The sequence below is a fragment of the Nerophis ophidion genome, linkage group LG27 (genome assembly GCF_033978795.1).
Source record: "Nerophis ophidion isolate RoL-2023_Sa linkage group LG27, RoL_Noph_v1.0, whole genome shotgun sequence".
NCBI classification, from domain to species: Eukaryota; Metazoa; Chordata; class Actinopteri; order Syngnathiformes; family Syngnathidae; genus Nerophis; species Nerophis ophidion.
Genome location: NC_084637.1, coordinates 21,242,744 through 21,262,294, shown reverse-complemented (window position 1 = coordinate 21,262,294; position 19,551 = coordinate 21,242,744). Strand labels below are relative to the sequence as shown.

The 19,551-nt window shown below is 38.5% G+C and overlaps 1 protein-coding gene across 3 annotated transcripts in view; it reads left to right on the top strand.

Annotated features, from left to right (window-relative positions):
• Window positions 1–256: 256 nt before the first annotated feature.
• The window catches only part of slco4a1 (solute carrier organic anion transporter family, member 4A1), a 49,935-nt gene continuing 30,640 nt past the window's right edge, over window positions 257–19,551 (top strand). Inside the window, exon 1 of one of the 3 annotated variants that reach the window (XM_061889001.1) lies at window positions 257–383. The gene's annotated coding sequence lies outside the window, so the exon portion shown is untranslated. Of the gene's footprint in view, window positions 384–1,293; window positions 1,431–7,736; window positions 7,875–19,551 lie in introns of those variants that run through there. The other 2 variants (XM_061889000.1, XM_061889002.1) reach the window with 2 other exon arrangements.

Here is a 19,551-nt window from a genome sequence, read left to right as displayed (position 1 = left end):
TATTTGTCGGAGGAAAAAAGTGAGATAAATGAGAAATATTTGAGGAAAAAAAACGTGCACATTTTAGGCGATCAAGTCATATTTTAGGTGATAGTTCTCTATAAGGAGGGAAAATATACTTATTTTTTAGGGACCTGGATTTAAAATAGCGGATGAAAAAAGAAGTTAACTCAATGATATGAATATTCTGTAAAAGGAGAATGAAATGAATAATCTAATAGTACAAATGAAATATTGATGTGCACGCCATGTTTGGTGTCACTAAACACACCCCATTCACGTGCACGAGCGGAGCGTGCGCGCGTGCACGCAGCACCGTGCGGCACGCTGCCGACGTCTCGGCGCAGGAACGCAGACGTGACGGCGCGGGACTCCGACCCAAGGTAAGTTCCTGTCTTTCATCGGCTCTAGCCCAGTCCTGACGTGCGGCAGACAAACCGGAAGCTGCATATGCGCCGTATTTACCGGCCACGCGGGTGGGACGCTTCTCGTTTAATGTCTTTTGTCGCCGCAGAGTCACGTGAGGGCGGTTCCCGCCATGAGGGGTTCGTGGTGTCACGACTATGCTAGCAGCCTGTCACGTGACTATACAGCTGCCTTCTATAGACTGCGAGCAGGTGCACTTTAGAGTAGTCTGTGTACAGCACTGTCCACTAAACCTCTGGCAACACAAGGAGGTAGCAGTAGTTGTAGTTGGGTCAAGCATGACGCTGGTGTTGTGTGTGAGTTCCGCCCGCATTGGGGTAGCTGTGGTTCAATGAGTTAAAACAAGAATTCCAGCAGGTACTGCGACACTGTCACATGGAGCTTGGTGCCCTCCCTTGGGGAAAAGGACCAGCCGTTATAGCGGTTTGGGGATGCACGAGTGCTGCCGCCCTGGGGAAACTGTGTTTCACCTAAAGGAGATTGTGACCAACTGTCATCATGGTCTGGGGCTGCACGTGTGCTGCTGTCACCGGGGATGTGGGTTTCACTTAAGAGGGAAATTTTTCAAAATGTTACCTTTCCCGGAATATCCCTAAATAAAGCTTTAAAGTGCCTTATTTTCGCTATCTTCGAAACCAATATCCATTTCCCTGTGACGTCATACAGGGCTGCCAATACAAACAACATGGCGGTTACCACAGCAAGATATAGCGACATTAGCTCGGATTCACACTCTGATTTCAGCGGTTTAAGCAACTCAACAGATTACGCATGTATTGAAACAGATGGTCGGAGTATGGAGGCAGATAGCGAAAACGAAATTGAAGAAGAAATTGAAACTATTGAGCGAATAGCTATTGACGCTATTTGGCCATAGCGTGGGTGTACCTAATGAAGTGGCCCATAGCATGGCTGCCTTATTAGCATCACCGGTAAAATGTGCAGACCAAACGATCAGGACTTTCGCATCTTGTGACACTGGAGCAACTTAAATCCGTCGATTGGTAAGTGTTTGTTTCGCATTATATGTGGGTATCTAGTTTTAAATGTACATACAGCTAGCGTAAATAGCATGTTAGCATCGATTAGCATAGCATGTTAGCATCGATTAGCTGGCAGTCATGCCGTGACCAAATATGTCTGATTAGCACATAAGTCAACAACACTCACCTTTGTGATTTCGTTGACTTGATCGTTGCAAATGCATCTGCAGGTTATCCATACATCTCTGTGCCATGTCTGTTTTAGCATCGCCGGTCAAATGTGAAGACACTTTGGTACATTCAATGGGGGTCTGGCGGCAGATTTATTGCCAGTGGTGCAACTTGAATCCCTCCCTGTTAGTGTTGTTACACCCTCCGACAACACACCGACGAGGCATGATGTCTCCACGGTTCCAAAAAATAGTCGAAAAAACGTAAAATAACAGAGCTGAGACCCGGTGTTTGTAATGTGAAAATGAGTATGGCGGGTGTATTACCTCGGTGATGCCATGTTCTGACGTCATCGCTAAAAGACCGATAAAAAGAAAGGCGTTTAATTCGCCAAAATTCACCCATTTAGAGTTTGGAAATCGGTTAAAAAAATACATGGTCTTTTTCTGCAACATCAAGGTATATATTGACACTTGCATAGGTTTGGTGATAATGTTCCCCTTTAAGAGGGAATTGTGACCAATTCCTATTGTGGTCTAGGTCCGCACGAGTGCTGCATTCACCAGGGAGGTGTGTTTCATTGAAGGGAGGTTGTGGCCAACGAGTGCTGCCGTCACTGGGGAACTGTATTTTACTTAAGCGGGGTTGTGACCAACTGTTATCATGGTCCGGGGCTGCACGAGTGCTGCTGTCACCGGGGAAGTGGGTTTCACTTAAGAGGGGATTGTGACCAACTCCTATTGTGGTCTGGGGCTGCACAAGTGCTGCCGTCACCAGGGAAGTGTGTTTCATTTGAAGGAGGTTGTGGCCAACGAGTGCTGCCGTCACTGGGGAGTGTGTTTCACTTAAGAGGGGATTGTGACCAACTACTATTGTGGTCTAGGTCTGCACGAGTGCTGCCTTCACCAGGGAGGTGTGTTTCATTTAAGGAGGTGGAGGTGGTGACCAACTGTTTTCATGGTTTGGGGCTGCACAAGTGCTGCCGTCACCAGGGAAAAGTGTTTCATTTAAGGGAGGTGATTGTGACCAACTACTATTGTGGTCTGGGGCTGCACGAGTGCTGCCGTCACCAGGGAAGTGTGTTTCACTTAAGCGGGGTTGTGGCCAACTGTTATCATGGTCTGGGGCTGCACGAGTGCTGCCGTCATCGGGGAACTGTGTTTCACCTAAAGGAGGTTGTGACCAACTGTTATCATGGTCTGGGGCTGCACGAGTGCTGCTGTCACCGGGGAAGTGGGTTTCACTTAAGAGGGGATTGTGACCAACTCCTATTGTGGTCTGGGGCTGTACGAGTGCTGCCTTCACCAGGGAGTTGTGTTTTATTTAAGGGGGTGGAGTTTGTGACCAATTGTTTTCATGGTCTAGGGCTGCACGAGTGCCGCCGTCACCAGGGAAGTGTGTTTCATTCAAGGGAGGTTGTGGCCAACGAGTGCTGCCGTCACCAGGGACGTGTGTTTCATTTAAGGGGGTGGAGGTTGTGACCAACTGTTTTCATGGTCTGGGGCTGCACGAGTGCTGCCGTCACCAGGGAAGTGTGTTTCATTCAAGGGAGGTTGTGGCCAACGAGTGCTGCCGTCACCAGGGAAGTGTGTTTCATTTAAGGGGGTGGAGGTTGTGACCAACTGTTTTCCTGGTCTGGGGCTGCACGACTGCTGCCGTTACCAGGGAAGTGTGTTTCATTCAAGGGAGGTTGTGGCAAACGAGTGCTGCCATCACCAGGGAACTGTGTTTCATTTAAGGAGGTAGAGGTTGTGACCAACTGTTTTCCTGGTCTGGGGCTGCACGAGTGCTGCCGTCACCAGGGAAGTGTGTTTCATTCAAGGGAGGTTGTGGCCAACGAGTGCTGCCGTCACTGGTGAAGAGTGTTTCACTTAAGATGGAATTGTGACCAATTCCTATTGAGGTCTAGGTCTGTACGAGTGCTGCCTTCACCAGGGAGGTGTGTTTCATTTAAGGGGGTGGAGGCGGTGACCAACTGTTTTCATGGTCTGGGGCTGCACAAGTGCTGCCGTCACCAGGGAAGTGTGTTTCATTTAAGGGAGGTTGTGGCCAACGAGTGCTGCCGTCACTGGTGAAGAGTGTTTCACTTAAGATGGAATAGTGACCAATTCCTATTGTGGTCTAGGTCTGTACGAGTGCTGCCTTCACCAGGGAGGTGTGTTTTATTTAAGGGGGTGGAGGCGGTGACCAACTGTTTTCATGGTCTGGGGCTGCACAAGTGCTGCCGTCACCAGGGAAGTGTGTTTCATTTAAGGGAGGTTGTGGCCAACGAGTGCTGCCGTCACTGGTGAAGAGTGTTTCACTTAAGATGGAATTGTGACCAATTCCTATTGTGGTCTAGGTCTGTACGAGTGCTGCCTTCACCAGGGAGGTGTGTTTCATTTAAGGGGGTGGAGGCGGTGACCAACTGTTTTCATGGTCTGGGGCTGCACAAGTGCTGCCGTCACCAGGGAAGTGTGTTTCATTTAAGGGAGGTTGTGGCCAACGAGTGCTGCCGTCACTGGGGAGTGTGTTTCACTTAAGAGGGGTTTGTGACCAACTACTGTTGTGGTCTGGGGCTGCACGAGTGCTGCCGTCACCAGGGAAGTGTGTTTCACTTAAGCGGGGTTGTGGCCAACTGTTATCATGGTCTGGGGCTGCACGCATGCTGCCGTCACTAGGGATGTTTCACTTGAGGGAATTGTGACCAATTCCTATTGTGGTCTAGGTATGTACGAGTGCTGCCGTCACCACGGAGGTGTGTTTCATTTAATGGGGGGGAGGTTGTGACCAACTGTTATTATGGTCTGGGGCTGCACGAGTGCTGCCGTCACCAGGGAAGTGAGTTTCACTGACGGGGATCATGACCAGCTGCTATCACGGTCCACGAGTGCTGCTGTCATCAGGGAAGTGTGTTAAATTTATGGGAGGTTGTGGCCAACTGTTATCATGGTCTGGGGCTGCACGAGTGCTGCCGTCACGGGGGAAGTGTGTTTCACTTAAGAGGGAATTGTGACCAATTCCTATTGTGGTCTAGGTCTGCAAGAGTGCTGCCCTCACAAGGGAGGTGTGTTTCATTTAAGGGAGGGAAGTTGGGACCAACTGTTATGGTCTGGGGCTGCACGAGTGCTGCACTCACTAGGGAAGTGTAATTTACTTAAGGGGGATTGTGACCTACTGTTATCATGGTCTGAGGCTGCACGAGTGCTGCCGTCACTGGGTAAGTTGGTTTCACTTTAGAGGGGATTGTGACCAACTCCTATTGTGGTCTGGGGCTGCACGAGGGCTGCCGTCACCAGGGAGATGTCTTTCATTTAAGAGAAGTTGTGGCCAACGAGTGCTGCCGTTACTGGGGAAGTGGGTTTCACTTTTTGAGAGGGGATTGTGACCAATTCCTATTGTGGTCTGGGGCTGCATGAGTTCTGCCATCACCGGGGAAGTGTGTTTCATTTAAGGGAGGTTGTGGCCAACTGTTATCATGGGCTGGGGCTGCACGAGTGATGGCGTCAACGGGGAAGAGGGTTTCACTTAAGAGGGGATTGTTACCAACTCCTATTGTGGTCTAGGTATGCATGAGTGCTGCCCTCACCAGGGAGGTGTATTTCATTTAAGGGGAGGGGGATCATAACCAGCTGCTATTGTGGTATGGGGCTGCACGAGTGCTGCTGTGAAGTGAAGTGAATTATATTTATATAGCGCTTTTTCACTAGCGCTTTACCTACTGAAACCCAATATGTAAGTTACATTTAAAACAGTGTGGGTGGCACTGGGAGCAGGTGGGTAAAGTGTCTTGCCCAAGGACACAACGGCAGTGACTAGGATGGCGGAAACGGGGCTCGAACCTGCAACCCTCAAGTTGCTGGCACCGCTAAACCAGAGACGGTTTAGCGGTCACTGGGGAAGTGTGTTTCACTGAGAGGGCTCATGACCAGCTGCTATCGTGGTCTGGGGCTGCACGAGTGCTCTCATCACTGTGGAAGTGTATGTCAATGAGGGGGATCATGACCAGCTACTATTGTGGTCTGGGGCTGCACGAGTGCTGCCGGGGGAAGTGTGTTTCACCGAATTCTGAGGTGGAGCCTGATTCCCTCCCTTGGGGAACAGGACCAACTATCATCATGGTCTGTGCTCTGTAACTCTGATACATTAGAGTAGTCATTGTGCAGCTTGTACAGCAGCATTGATTATACTTGTAAAAAGGTCAATCTAATGCAGGGGTCACAAACGCGGTGCCCGCGGGCACCAGGTAGTCCGTAAGGACCAGATGAGTAGCCCGCTGGCCTGTTCTAAAAATAGCTCAAATAGCAGCACTTACCAGTGAGCTGCCTCTATTCTTTTAAATTGTATTTATTTACTAGCAAGCTGGTCTCACTTTGCTTGACATTTTTAATTCTAAGTGAGACAATTCTCAAATAAAATTTGAAAATCCTAGAAAATATTTGAAAGACTTGGTCTTCACTTGTTTAAATAAATTCATGTATTTTTTTACTGTGCTTTTTATAACTTTCAGAAAGACAATTTTAGGGAAAAAAATCCAACCTTAAAAATGATTTTAGGATTTTTAAACACATATACCTTTCTACCTTTTAAATTCCTTCCTCTTTTTTCCTGACAATTTAAATCAATGTTCAAGTAAATTAATGTTTTTATTGTAAAGAATAATAAATACATTTTAAGTTAATTCCTTATTTTAGCTTTTGTTTTGTTTTTCGACGAATAATATTTTTGAAATATTTCTTCAAACTTATGATTAAAATTCAAAAACATTATTCTGACAAATCTAGAAAATCTTTAGAATCAAATTTAAATCTTATTTCAAAGTCTTTTGAAATTCTTTAAAAAAAAAATTCTGGAAAATCTAGAAGAAATAATGATTTGTCTTTTTTAGAAACATAGCTTGGTCAAATTTGTTAGATATTCTAACAAAATGCAGATTGGATTTTCAATCAATCAATCAATGTTTACTTATATAGCCCTAAATCACTAGTGTCTCAAAGGGCTGCACAGACCACTACGACATCCTCGGTAGGCCCACATAAGGGCAAGGAAAACTCACACCCAGTGGGACGTCGGTGACAATGATGACTATGAGAACCTTGGAGAGGAGGAAAGCAATGGATGTCGAGCGGGTCTAACATAATACTGTGAAAGTTCAATCCATAATGGATCCAACACAGTCGCAAGAGTCCAGTCCAAAGCGGATCCAACACAGCAGCGAGAGTCCCGTTCACAGCGGAGCCAGCAGGAAAACATCCCAAGCGGAGGCGGATCAGCAGCGCAGAGATGTCCCCAGCCGATACACAGGCGAGCAGTACATGGCCACCGGATCGGACCGGAACCCCTCCACAAGGGAGAGTGGGACATTTTAACTTATTTAAACATGTCATCAAAATTCTAAAATTAAACTTAATCAGGAAAAATTACTAATGATGTTGCATAAATTCTTTTTTTTAATTTTTTCAGAAAAATTCGAATTAGCTAGTTTTTCTCTTATTTTTTCGGTTGAATTTTGAATTTTAAAGAGTCGAAATTGAAGATAAACTATGTTTCCTAATTTAATTCAATTTTTTTTTTCCTGTTTTCTCTTTTAAACCGTTCAATTAAGTGTTTTTTCATTATTTATTCTCTACAGAAAAACCTTCCGTAAAAGGGAAAAAAATGTACGACGGAATGACAGACAGAAATACCCTTTTTTTTTTAAAATATATATATATATATAGATGTATTTATTAAAGGTAAATTGAGCAAATTGGCTATTTATGGCAATTTATTTAGGTGTGTATCAAACTGGTACCCTTTCGCATTAATCAATACCAAAGAAGTAGCTCCTGGTTTTTAAAAGGTTGGTGACCCCTGCTCTAATGCATCACACCTAAATATGTCGCAGAGTGAGCAGCGTTGCTTAGTGCTTTTGGGCCCGGTAACGCTAACCATGATGATGTCACAGATCACATTCATATTTCTGAGTGAACCTTCTCTGTGAATGAATCACGTGACATATTCAGCTGCTCATCAGTTTGTCATTGAGGACTCCACCGCTCCTTGACATCAAAGAAACTTTGCTTGAAAAATAAGTGAAAGTATGTAAAAAACAAAAAAAAAACATAAGGTACTTTGTATCTTTGAAGAGTCTTTATGACGTCAGAGTAGTTGGACAGGAAGTAGAACAACAAAGATATGATTGGACCAAAGGATGAAAGTGTCCACATGTCATTAGACCACAGCAGGGTCTTAGTATCACAGCAGGGTCTTTGTACCACAGCAGTGTCTTAGTACCACAGGACGGACTTAAGTACATCGGAACACTTCTGTCAGGTAAAGTTCCTCTTATTTCATGTTTGTCCCCAAATATTTAGCTTATTATTATGCTGTTGTTGCTTATTGTAAGTTACACATATTCATTACTGTACATTATGTTGCACATATTCATTACTGTACTGTACAGTATGTTACACATATTCATTACTGTACAGTATGTTGCACATATTCATTACCTTATTGTACACTATGTTGCACATATTCATAACTGTACATTATGTTACACATACTGTATTTATTATGTACAGTATGTGACACATTCATTATGTGCATTATGTTACACATACTGTATTCATGTCTGTATTATAGTGTTGTCCCGATACCAATATTTTGGTGCCGGTACCAACATGTTTTTCAATACTTCTCTAAATGAAGGGGAACACAAAAATGGCATTTCTGCTTTATTTTAACAAAAAATCTTATGGTACATTAAACATATGTTTATTATTGCAATTTAGTCCTTAAATAAAATATAGAACATACAAGACAACTTGTCGTTTAGTATTAAGTAAACAAACAGACTCCTAATTAGTCTGCTGATTTATGCAGTAACATATTGTGTCATTTATATTCTATTATTTTTTTCTACATTATGAGGGACAGACTGTAAAATTTGATTATTAATCTACTTGTTCATTTACTGTTAATATCTGCTTACTTTGTCTTTTTAACATGTTCTATCTACACTTCTACACAAAGTCCTGATGTGTCCAGGGACATATTTCCCGAGTTTATAAACACAATATACATTTTTTTTTAAATGAAAAAAGATTTTTGATACCAAAAACATTGATGTAATCATAATAGTATCAACTAGATACGATCCTGTACTTGGTATCATTGCAGTAGATGTCAGGTGTCGATCCAACCATGGCATTTGTTTACATTCATGATCGGCGTCATCAGCAGTGAGGCCGGTGAGCTATGGTGTGTAGTGAAGCATGTTCAGCTATACCTTATCTCCAGTGATAAAGCTACATGTAAGAAACTTTATTTGTTGCCATTGAGGTCAGGATTAGTGATTTAGTAGGTAAAACACATAGCTAGCAAGTCATGTCTTAAAGCACTTCTTGCTGAGGGTGTTTCAGTGTTATATAAACCCCATTTCCTTATGGGTTGGGAAATTGTGTTAGATGTAAATATAAACAGAATACGATGATTTGCAAATCCTTTTCAACCCATAATAAATTGAATGCACCACAAAGACAAGATATTTGATGTTCAAACTCATAAATTTTTATTTTTTTTGGGCAATTAATAATTAATCTAGAATTTCACCACTGTGTTACATCACCTTTTCTTTTAACACCACTCAATAAACGTTTGGGAACTGAGGAAACTAATTGTTGAAGCTTTGAAATTGGAATTCTTTCCCATTCTTGTTTTATGTAGAGCTTCAATCGTTCAACAGTCCGGGTTCTCCGCTGTTGTATTTTACGCTTCATAATGCGCCACACATTTTCGATGGGAGACAGGTCTGGACTGCAGGCGGGCCAGGAAAGTACCCGCACTGTTTTTTTTACGAAGCCACGCTGTTGTAACACTTGCTGAATGTGGCTTGGCATTGTCTTGCTGAAATAAGCAGGGACGTCCATGAAAAAGACTGCGCTTAGATGGCAGCATATGTTGTTCCAAAACCTGTATGTATCTGTCAGCATTAATGGTGCCTTCACAGATGTGGAGTTTGCACTAATGCACCCCCATACCATCACAGATGCTTGCTTTTGAACTTTGTGTCGATAACAGTCTGGATGGTTCGCTTCCCCTTTGGTCCGGATGACACTATGTTGAATATTTCCAAAAACTATTTGAAATGTGGACTCTTTAGACCACTGAATACTTTTCCACTTTGCATCGGTCCATCTTAGATGATCTCGGGCCCAGCGAAGCCGGCGGCGTTTCTGGATGTTGTTCATAAATGGCTTTCGCTTTGCATAGTAGAGCTTTAACTGGCACTTACAGATGTAGCGACAAACTGTATTTAGTCACAGTGGTTTTCCTGAGCCTATGTGATGATATCCTTTAGAGATTGATGTCGGTTTTTGATACAGTGCCGTCTGAGGGATCGAAGGTCACGGTCATTCAATGTTGGTTTCCGGCCATGCCGCTTACGTGGATTAATTTCTCCAGATTCACTGAACCTTTTGATGATAATCGTTGTATTCCGTTTATATTTAAATCTAACACAATTTCCCAAATGAAAACGAGGTTTGTAACTTCACCTTTATCTTTACTTTTTAAGCCAAAATGCGTCCGTTCTCCCTTTTCTGTCCACACATTGTGTCTGCTTGTAAGTACTCTGTGTGTGTGTGCTGCCGAACATGTTCTTTTGATCGTAAAACCAGCAATGTCACAACGTGATTACAACTGGGGGTCAGGGGTTAGGGGACCGGTGCTCTTTGTAGGTGGCATAGTACCGAATAGGATTCATTAGTATCACTGTACTATACCAATACCGGTATAAAGTACAACCAAAATGTACAGTATGTTGCACATGTTCATTACTTTACTGTACAGGGTGTTACAACTTTTCATTACTGTACAGTATATTGCACATATTCATTACTGTACACCAGGGGTGGGCATTACGTCAATCGCGATCGACTGGTCGATCTCGGAGGGTGTGTCAGTCGATCTCAAGCCAGGCATTAAAAAATATACATAAAAATGAGCAATCATCAATCATACCAAGACTTCACTTTCGTCAGTTGTTTGACATTCTCGGCACCCGAGGATCTTGTGAGATGACGCTGGCTGCTGCGAGCTCATATTTAAGTAAAAAATCACTAACAGGGCGGACGCAGAGAAACACATTTTATTTCTAGAGACTCTGTACCTACTGTCAAAACTCTAAAGACCGACAGCACAGTTCCTGTCTTCACCATAAAAGACCTGTTTCATCCTGCCTGTGCTAACAAAATAAGAGTCTCAGAAAGCTAGCGTGCACAAGCTAGCAAGCTACGGAGTTTGATGCCAATGTATTTCTCCCCCGCCCTCAGCGACCGCTTTCCCTCTTGCTTGCCCACCCGCACACTCACTGACGTCACTCACCTGCTGCCAGACATTAAAGGGCCACACACATATGCTACTCTCATAACAAAGTGTTTAAAAAAGAGTATGCAAGTTGGACAAATGAGATGCCAAATCCAACCACTTTCATGTGGTATTGGACAGAAAGGAGGACTTATTTTTTCCTCCATTTGAAAATGCGGACGTTATCAGCACCACTGTGTAATTCCAATCAATGCAAGTCATCAGAATCAAATACACCAACTTATATTCTTGTCTTCATGAAAGAAAGGAATCTATGTGTGTTAAACATGCTTGTATTATCATTAAAAACCATTAACTTGTTAACAAAAATGTCTCTTTCATAAATAAATAAATATAAATTATAAATAGGAATGAGGTAGATCTCCTCGACTTGGTCAATTGAAAAGTAGCTCGCCTGCAGAAAAAGTGTGAGCGCCCCTGCTGTACACTATGCTACACATATTCATTACTGTACTGTACAGGATGTTACAACTTTTTATTACTGTACATTATGTTAGACATATTAATTACTGTAATGTTAAGTATAATGTGCATATTCATTACTGTACTGTGCTGTATGTTACACATATTCATTACTGTACTTTACAGGATGTTACAACTTTTTATTACTGTATGTTATGTTAGACATAAAAATTACTGTAAAGTTAAGTATAATGTGCATATTCATTACTGTACTGTGCTGTATGTTACACATATTCATTACTGTACAGTATGTTACACATATTCATGAGTGTACTGTACAGTATGTTGCACATATTCATTCCTGTACTGTATTTTGCACATATTCATTACTCTACAGGATGTTACATATATTCATTATTGTACAGTATGTTGCACATATTCAACACTGTACAGTCAGTTGCCCACATTCATTAATGTATGTTACATGTATTCTTTACTGTACAGTGTGTTGCACATATTCATTACTGTACTGTACATTACGTTGCACATATTCATGACTGTACTGTGCAGTATGTTACACATATTCATTACTCTACAGCAGGGGTCACCAACACGGTGCCCGCGGGCACCAGGTAGCCCGTAAGGACCAGATGAGTAGCCCGCTGGCCTGTTCTAAAAATAGCTCAAATAGCAGCACTTACCAGTGAGCTGCCTCTATTTTTTTTACATTTTATTTATTTACTAGCAAGCTGGTCTCGCTTTGCTCGATATTTTTAATTCTAAGAGAGACACAACTCAAATAGAGTTTGAAAATCCAAGAAAATATTTTAAATACTTGGTCTTCACTTGTTTAACTAAATTCATTTATTTTTTTACTTTGCTTCTTATAACTTTCAGAAAGACAATTTTAGAGAAAAAAATACAACCTTAAAAATGATTTTAGGATTTTTAAACACATATACCTTTTTACCTTTTAAATTCCTTCCTCTTTTTTCCTGAGAATTTAATTCAATGTTCAAGTAAATAAAAATATGTTATTGTAAAGAATAATGAATACATTTTAGTTAAATTCTTCATTTTAGCTTCTGTTTTTTCGACAAAGAATATTTGTGAAATATTTCTTCAAACTTATTATGATTAAAATTAAAAAAAAATATTCTGGCAAATCTAGAAAATCTGTAAAATCCAATTTAAATCTTATTTCAAAGTCTTTTGAATTTCTTTTAAAATTTTTGTTCTGGAAAATCTAGAAGAAATATTGATTTGTCTTTGTTAGAAATATAGCTTGGTCCAATTTGTTATATATTCTAACAAAGTACAGATTGGATTTTAACCTATTTAAAACATATCAAAATTTTAAAATTAATCTTAATCAGGAAAAATTACTAATGATGTTCCATAAATTATTTTTTAAATTTTTTCCAAAAATTTGAATTAGCTTGTTTTTCTCTACTTTTTTTCCGTTGAATTTTGAATTTTAAAGAGTCGAAATTAAAGATAAACTATGTTTAAAAATATAATTTTCATTTTTTTCCCCGTTTTCTCCTCTTTTAAACCGTTCAATTAAGTGTTTTTTTTAACCATTTATTCTCTACAAAAAACATTCCTTAAAAGGAAAAAAAATGTACGACGGAATGACAGACAGAAATACCCATTTTTTTATATATATATATAGATTTATTTATTAAAGGTAAATTGAGCAAATTGGCTATTTCTGGCAATTTATTTAATTGTGTATCAAACTGGTAGCCCTTTGCATTAATCAGTACCCAAGAAGTAGCTCTTGGTTTCAAAAAGGTTGGTGACCCCTGCTCTACAGTATGTTACATATATTCATTATTGGACTGTATAGTATGTTGCACACTTTCATTAACGTATGTTACACATTCATTACTGTACTGTATGTTGCACATATTCATTACTCTACAAGATGTTGCATATATTCATCATTGCACTGTATGTTACACATTAATTACTGTACTGTGTGTTGCACATATTCATTACTCTACAAGATGTTGCATATATTCATTATTGCACTGTATGTTACACATTAATTACTGTACTGTACAGTATGTTGCACCTATTTATTAATGTATGTTACACATATCCATTACTGTACTTACTGTATTGCAAACATTCATTATTTTATGTTACATATATTCATTACTGTACAGTATGTTGCACATAGTCATTACTGTATTGTACATGATGGTGCACATATTAATTACTGTATTGTTCATGATGTTGTAAATATTCATTACTGTACTGTACAGCATGTTGCCCATACTCATTACTGTATTGTACAGTATGTTGCACATATTAATGATGATTACTCATTAACAAGTGTAGCTTTGATAGTTTGAAGGTGCTTCATTTTGGCACCAAAAAAAGGCAAGATGCAAAAGTGCTGAGCCGATTGAAAGATTTCAAAGTTCTTCATGACAAGTTTGTTAAAATTGATAGGACTTTTTCAATTGACTTTTTAAGAATCAAAGGTGATAGAAATTGCACTTAGTCGGCTACTAAAAAAGTGGGTTTTAGCATCTTTAACCTGCAAAATGTCCCTAAAGTTTTCCGTTGTAGTTCACAGAGTTGATGTGTGACTATGAAGCAAAACTAGATAGTTGTTGTTGCAGTTTTAGAAGTGGCACGCTTTCCGGGAAGTCCCCTTCAAGGTACACGGTCATATTGTAACTCATACTATGATACATTTCCAGGATATGATACATTTTCTCTGAACACAGTCAGTCCTTATCACCCACTCAGGCGGAAAGTTGTCATGACAACTGGGGCTGGGCGAAATCGCGGATTTGTGTCTGCGATATAGAAAATGTCTATATGGTGATTTTCAAGTATACGTTCTCACACAGTGGCTTTTAGCTGCTGGCATTACACTACAGGCTCTCCTCTCTTTTTCTTATCTTTCCTTTTCACAGACAGCAAGCGCACCTTCTTACATACATCACATCACATACTGTCACGTCATACGTCACATATGTATACGCCCTCGCGGATTAGAGAGGTAGCAGCATGGGTAGAGTTAGCTGTGATGCTAGCAGAGCCGTGCGAGTGGTAATACGAGAGAGAGAAGGTGCAAATCTGGTAACAAATGAAGGAAGAAATGTATTCCCAAGAAAAACAGCAGACATGGCGGTGGTTTGGCATCAAGTGGGAATATGTCGAACAGACGACCGTAATTTGTCAAGTGTGGGGCAAAAGTGTTGCTATAAAAAGTAGCATTACCGCTAATATGTAGCATTATTTGAAAAGTCACCCGCTAGAGAATGAGCAGTGCTTACTCCGCATTTCAACATCTCCATTTGTCGCCACACGCCCACACCATCTAAATGCCGAGGCAAACATTTCCAAATCAACACTGTATGAAATAAATAGTGATTTTTTTTTTAGTTATGATTTCATTCTCTGGATGAAAGTTTAAATGAGCATACATTAATGCAGTATAAACAAGAATGTTTTAATGTAGATGCATAGAATCATCATACTGCTGTGATTATTTGCATCAGGTGTTCAATAATTAATTTATATATTGTGTATCGTGGGGTGGCCTAAAAATACTGCGATATTAAAAAAAGGCCATATCGCCCAGCCTTAACAACAACACAATTAGTGTCATAAACACACAAAGGAGCCACAAAAAGAAGAGGAGTTAACTACAAACAGTAAAGATATAAAACATGCAGATTTAGTTAATATACGTTTTTTATATCTAAAAGAATATTCCTGCCATATATTTTTCAAAAAATTAAAGTTTTTTGCTCTAATGTAACATTTTCTATAGTCATGTCATATTTTTTGTCAAGGAAAAATAAAAAAAACATTTTTATTTTTTGCTTTGATTGATGGATTTAGTAAATGTCCGTCTCATAAAACATTGTCAAATACTTTATAATATTTGGCCTTGTATTGTTGTTTAAGATTGATCTAACAAATATTGTACAGTTGCAACACCTTTAGTCTTGTCATATTTTTTCTCACTTTTTTTTCTTGTACTAATATATTTATTGTACTAATATATTTTTATCAAAAGATAGATAGATCAAAATATATATTTTTTCAAAATTAAAACTTTTTTGCTGTAATATAACCTTTTTTTAATCTTGCCATTTAAATAGAATAAATATAATTAAAACCTTTTTTGTTTTAAAGCATTTTTAAAGGCAACATTTTGATGTAATTTAGCACTTTTTAGATTTCTTGTATTTGAAGCATTAAATGTCTTATATTGACATAATTTTTAAAAATCAAAAATAGCTACTTTTCTCCTGTAAAATTCACTTTTTAGTGTTGGTGTGTTTTTTAAAAAAAAATAAATGAAATAACGTTTTTCGTATGTTGCTATGTTTTGTTTCGTTTTCAAATAAGAACTTTTTTGCTGTAATAAAACTGTCTTTAGTCATGTCAGATTTATTGAGTTAAAAATATTCTTTTTTTTTTCAGAAAATAAACTTTTGCTATAATATAACACTTTTTAATTATGTCATATTTTTAATACAGAAAAAAAATCCTGTATTATATTTTTCTAAATTTTTGTTGTTGTAATATAAAACTTTATGTAGTCATGTCATATTTTTTTGAAAAAAAGATATAGTATTGATATATCTAAAATCAAAATTTTTTTGCTTTGAATTGTCGATTTATTTCTTGTAAACGTCCATCTCATACAACATTATCTAATCATGTGTACATTTACTATATCATATTTGGCCCTTTATTAACCAATATTGTACAGCTGCAACACTTCTACTCCTGTCATATTTTTGTTTTACTTTTTATTTTTTACTAATATATATTTTCAAAAATAACTACATTTTTACTGTAATATTACACTTACTTTAGATGTGTCAGATTTGTTTTAAATTTAAAAGGAATTCCTGTATTAATGTATTCTTAAAAAACATAGAAGCTTTTTTGCTGTAATATAACATATTCTTTCATCCAAAATTGTAATATTATAACAATTTTATTAGACAAAAAATTTAAAACTTTTTACATGTAATACAATTACATTTTTTTAAAGTAAGGACCGTCTTTTGTAAAATTATAAACACTGTTCCAGTTTTGTATTCTTGTATATATTTTTAAAAATGTCACTCGTTTAAATGTAACTTTTCTCGTGAAATTAAAACCTTTTTATCTCCCCCAAAAATGTTTTTCTAATATAGCAGCTTAGGTTAATTACTTATTTACTTAATTCAACTATTTGTTGAGATACTACAACTTTTCTTGAACTTTTTTTGTAATATTTGATTCCATTTTTGAAATATAACATCTTTGGTCTTGTGATTTTTTTGCCTTTTAAATTGGGAAAAAAAAATCAAGTTTTTTTTTTTTTTATCAATAACAAAATAAATATTTTGTTCAATTGAATATCTGTGTTTACCATGGATTAATTTACTTATGGAAGGCCACAACAAATACATTTGTCGCCGCCACCAACTCATTTTAGGTTAAAAAATTGACTTAGGAGAAAAAAAATCTATTGAATATCAGTGTATGTCAATTTAGGGCAGCCACAAGTAAATAAAAAAAAAAAAAAATTCCGGAGAAAAAAATTATATTAAATATGAATGTATGTAACTTCAAATACTAGGGCCAATTTAGTGTTGCCAATCAACCTGTGAATGTTGTCTATCTGTGTTGGCTCTGCGATGAGGTGGCGACTTGTCCTGGGTGTATCCCGCCTTCCGCCCGATTGTAGCTGAGAAAGGCACCAGAGCCCCAATTGACCCCAAAGGGAATATGTGGTATAAAATGGATGGATGGATGGATGGATGTAACTTTAGGGCTGCTACAAGTACTGTACATTAAAGCTGCGATGGGTAAAACATATTTTGTTGTTAGTTTTTAATTTTTAAAAAAATTGACTCAGGAGAAATAAAATCAAATGTACATCTGTGTATGTAAATTTGGTGACTGCTAAAAGTGGATTTTGGGCACAAAAAAAAAGTAAGCATTATATATTTTTTCCAATCGAAAAGCCGTGTTTCGCATACAAACCCCGTTTCCATATGAGTTGGGAAATTGTGTTAAATGGAAATATAAACGGAATACAACGATTTGCAAATCCTTTTCAACCCATATTCAGTTGAATATGCTACAAAGACAACATTTTTGATGTTAAAACTGATAAACATATTTTTTTTTTGCAAATCATTAACTTTGCCAGCAACACGTGACAAAGAAGTTGGGAAAGTTGGCAATAAATACTGATAAAGTTGAGGAATGCTCATCAAACACCTATTTGGAACATCCCACAGGTGTGCAGGCTAATTGGCAACAGGTGGGTCACATGATTGGATATAAAAGCAGCTTCCATAAAATGTTAAGTAGTTCACAAACAAGGATGGGGCGAGGGTCCCCAATTTGTAAGCAAACTGTCGAACAGTTTTAGAACAACAATTCTCAGGAGCTATTGCAAGGAATTTAGGGATTTTACCATCTACACTCCGTAAAATTATCAAAAAGTTCAGAGAATCTGGTGAAATCACTGCACGTAAGCGATGATATTATGGACCTTTGAATGCTCAGGCAGTACTGCATCAAAAAACGACATCAGTGTGCAAAGGATATCACCACATGGGCTCAGGAACACTTTAGAAAACCACTGTCAGTAACTACAGTTGGTCGCTACATCTGTAAATGCAAGTTAAAGCTCTCCTATGCAAAGCGAATGCCATTTATCAACAACACAGAGGAACGCCGCCGGCTTCGCTGGGCCCAAGCTCATCTAAGATGGACTGATGCAAAGTGGACAAGTGTTCTGTGGTATGACGAGTCCTAATTTCAAATTATATTTGCAAACTGTGTACGTGGTGTCCTTTGGAACAAAGAGGAAAATAACCATTCGGATTGTTATAGGCTCAAAGTTCAAAAGCCAGCATCTGTGATGGTATGGGGATGTATTAGTGCCCAAGGCATGGGTAACTTACACATCTGTGAAGGCACCATTAATACTGAAAGGTCCATACAGGTTTTGGAGCAACATATGTTGTCATCTAAGCAATGTTATCATGGACGTCCCTGCTTATTTCAGCAAAACAATGCCAAGCCACGTGTTACAACAGCGTGGCTTCGTAGTAAAAGAGTGCGGGTACTTTCCTGGCCCGCCTGCAGTCCAGACATGTCTCCCATCGAAAATGTGTGGCGCATTATGAAGCGTAAAATATGACTACAAGAACCCGGACTGTTGAACAACTTCAGCTGTACATCAAGCAAGAATGGTAAAGAATTCCACTTTCAAAGCTTCAACAATTAGTTTCCTCAGTTCCCAAACGTTTATTAAGTGTTGTTAAAAGAAAATGTGATGTAATACAGTGGTGAACATGCCCTTTCCCAACTACTTTGGCACGTGTTGCAGCCATGAAATTCTAAATTAATTATTTTTTGCAAAAAAAAAAAAAACAGTTAATGAGTTTGAACTTCAAATATCTTGTCTTTGTAATGCATTCAATTGAATATGGGTTGAAAAGGATTTGCAATTCATTGTATTCCGTTTATATTTACATCCAACACAATTTCCCAACTCATGTGGAAACGGGGTTTGTACATTCAGTTATTTGTGGTGGGGCACAAGTAAATTAAGAGTTATAAAACTGACTGAGGAGAAAAAGAGAATCATTCAAGATCAGTGTATGTAAAATTAGGGCTGCCACAAGTAAATTTAAGGCTGCTATGAGTAAAAAAAAAAAAAAAAAGTTTTTGAATGAAGTATGTGTCTCACATACATTATTATTTGTGGTGGGCCGCAAGTAAATTGAGGGCCGCTATAAGTAAATTTAAGTCTGCGATGAATAAAAAATATGTATATTTTTTTGTAGAAAAATGTTTCTCTTCTTTTCAATTGAATATCACTGTTCTGCATACATTGTTATTTGTGGCGGGCCACAAGTACATTGAGGGCTGCCACGAATACATTTTAAGTGAAACTGACCCAGTAGGAAAAAAAAATCAATTGAATATCATCGTATGTAAATTTAGGGCTGCCAAAAGTACATTAAGGCTGCGATGAATAAAAAATAAATATTTTTACATACAGATCACTGTATGTAAAAGTGGGGCTGCCACTAGTAAATTTAAGTAAAAAAAAAAAACTAAAAAAATGTATGAATTAAAAAAACAAAAAAAATCAATCGAATATAAGTGTTTCGCATACATTATCTGTGGCGGGCCACAAGTAAATTGAGGGTCGCCACAAGTC